A 3,275-nucleotide genomic window follows, 5' to 3' on the forward strand; every position below is an offset into this window, starting at 1 on the left:
GGGGGCTGGGGGTGGGCGGGGAGGGAGGGAAAATGGGTAGAGGGAGTCAAAAGGTACCAAGAAATAAGTCCTGAGGATGTCGTGTACAGAACTGTGATGGCAGTTAATAATACTGCACTGCATATCTGAAAACTGCTAAGAGAACAGATCTTAAAATTCTCATCACAAGAAAAAAAAAAAAGGTTTATAACTATGTGTGGTGACAGGTATTAATCGGACTTACTAACGTGATCTTTTCACAATATATACAAATACTGAATCAGTATGTGGTACAGTTGAAACTAATATAATGTCATATGTCAACTACACCTCAATACAAGAAAGAGAAAAACGTGGCAGAGGCTTTGTTGCTGTTGTCTGTCACTAAGTCATGTCCCGCTTTTTTGAGACCCCATGGACTGTAGCCTTCCAGGCTCCTCTGTCCATGGAGGAGGAGATTTTCTAGGCAGGAATACTGGAGTGGGTTGCCATTTCCTTCTCCAGGGCATCTTTCCTACATGGGGATCGAACCCGCATCTCCTGCATTGGCAGGCAGATGCTTTACTGCTGAGCTACCAGGGAAGCCCAGGAGAGGCTTTGGAATGAAGCAAAAGACAGAGGCTGAATGAAATGCTAAGACTAAACTGCTTTGGACAGACTGTTATTGAAGACTGGACTGTGAAGACACCCAGGGGGTGGGGATCAAAGGGAAACAGGAGCAAAGATGTTTTGAGAAGGGGATCTTGTTTTACTGTGACAGGAAGCTTGGCAACATTCTTGCCTTTAGTAACATGGAAAGTAGGAAGTGTGCCCATGAACCTGCCAGTGATGGTGTTGGAAACCGTCTCCCGGCCTCCTCTTGCTCCTTCTAGGAAAATGCCAGTGGACCCTCGGTTGCCCTTTTGTGTGCTGCCTGGCACAACAAACCAGCCACTCAGGTTAGTGTCCTGCTGCTGCTGGGACAATTTACCATGAACTGAGTGGCTTAAAACAATGCAAATGTATTATCTTCGGGAGGTCAGACATCTGCATGGGTCTCTGTGGACTAATATCGAGGTACCAGCGGCCCTGTGCTTTTCCGGAGACTCCACAGGGAGAGTGTTTTTTCCAATGCCTTGCCTTTCTCAGCTCCTAGAAATCGCCTGCATTCACTGGCTCGTGGCCCAGTCCTCCATCTTCAAAGACAGCTGTGTAGCATCCTCTGGGATGCCTCTCACCCCTCCTTCGATTGTCACATCTCCTCCCCTAACTCTGACTCGGGCCTTCCTGCCTCCCCCAGTAAGGACCCTTGTGATGATACTGGGCCCATCTGGGTAATCCAGGATCATCTCCCATCTCAAGATCCTTAGCTGAATCACATCTGCCATCTTGTCGTGGAAGGTAACACTTCCGCAGGTTCCAGCATTATAACGTGGACTTGAGTGGGGACTGTTATTCTGGCCACCACGCCACTGTCAGCATTGATTCTACTGTACTTTACGTACTGAATTATCTCTATTCCTGACCAGGCTGTGAGCTCCACGAGAGGCCACCTAACTTAGTGGTTTAGATCTTGCCCAGAGTCTAGTTTTAGAGAGATCTGCACACAAGGCTTGATGCGGCCCCTTACCAGGGACATGTCACTCAACTTTTCTAAACCTCAGCTTCCTCATCCAGAAGCTGCAAGATCAGCCTCCATATATTTTGTGTGTTACGTTCACGACTCCAACGCCAGCCTTTACGAGAGTCTGGAATCATACCAGGTGCCTAATAAAGATTTATTGAATGAATAAAAAACGGCACCTACTTCGTAAAGCTGTTATGAGGACTTAAAGAATAAATGACATGGAGCACACAGAGCAGGGCCGGCATGGGGCGGGCCCTCCACCCATCCGTTTAGGTGATTATCAGATGGAGATGGAGCAAGCGAGAGCCTGGCTGACCACAGTGGCAGGGACCACACACAGGCAGTGACAGGAAGAGCAGAACAGGAAGAGAAGCAAGAGGGACAAGGCGAGGGAACAGCTCACCTTTGTCTCCCAGATCCACTCATCTCCATTATCTGTGGGAGCAACAAGGATGCCTGCCTGGAAGCAGGAAGGGAAATCATTTCTGCAAGACCCTATCCTAGAACCAGGAAGGGGTGAGGAGAGATGAACAGACCCCCACCAAGGCTCGAGACAAGAAGAGAGATGCTGAAAGGGTCCTAGAAAACAAAAAGAGAGAGGCTTTCCGGGTCCCAGATTGTCACATATGAACAATCATGTGATTTGTGATCACTTTGAAAAGCAGAGACATTACTTTGTCAACAAAGGTCCATCTAGTCAAGGCTATGGTTTTTCCAATGGTCATGTATGAATGCGAGAGTTGGACTGTGAAGAAAGCTGAGCACCAAAGAATTGATGCTTTTGAACTGTGGTGTTGGAGAAGACTCTTGAGAGTCCCTTGGACTGCAAGGAGATCCAACCAGCCCATTCTAAAGGAGATCAGCCCTGGGATTTCTTTGGAAGGAATGATGCTAAAGCTGAAACTCCAGTACTTTGGCCACCTGATGCGAAGAGTTGACTCATTGGAAAAGACTCTGATGCTGGGAGGGATTGGGGGCAGGAGGAGAAGGGGACGACAGAGGATGAGATGGCTGGATGGCATCACTGACTCGATGGACGTGAGTCTCAGTGAACTCCGGGAGTTGGTGATGGACAGGGAGGCCTGGTATGCTGCGATTCATGGGGTCGCAAAGAGTCGGACATGACTGAGCGACTGAACTGAACTGAACTGAACTGAGTATGTACCTAGGAATTGTGCTATGTGCCGTGTGCACGTAAATTTCCCTTATTCCTCTCAGCAATCCTCTAGGTTGGGTGGCATTCTCATCACTGCCCTCTCACAGCTGAGGAGATGGAGGCGCAGAGATGTTAAGTAACCTGGGCCAGGTCACACAGCTAGCAAGTGGTGGGGAGAAATTAAATATCATGCAGATTGGTTCCAAATACTGTGCTCAGTTAGAGTCACGGTGCTGTTCTTCATGTAAGCCAGAAGTTCTGAACCCACAGTCCATAAAAAAGCTTCTAGGAGGCCTCCAACCTCCTCAAAGTACAAAGTTGTAGTGACCCACAGAGGCACGCATGCATATATGCCTGTGTCTGGGGCAACAGTTTATACCCCAAAGCAGACTCTCTTGGGGGTTTATTGCTCACTGATCTGGAATAGCTCACTCCACCTTGTACCCATTTTACAGAAGAAGAAACCGAGCCCCCAAAGAGCTATGGCTAGCCCGAGATTGTTCAGCAAATGAGTCTTAGAACTTCTGGGCCCCA

The sequence above is a fragment of the Bubalus kerabau genome, chromosome 23 (assembly GCF_029407905.1).
Source record: "Bubalus kerabau isolate K-KA32 ecotype Philippines breed swamp buffalo chromosome 23, PCC_UOA_SB_1v2, whole genome shotgun sequence".
Lineage (NCBI taxonomy): Eukaryota > Metazoa > Chordata > Mammalia > Artiodactyla > Bovidae > Bubalus > Bubalus kerabau.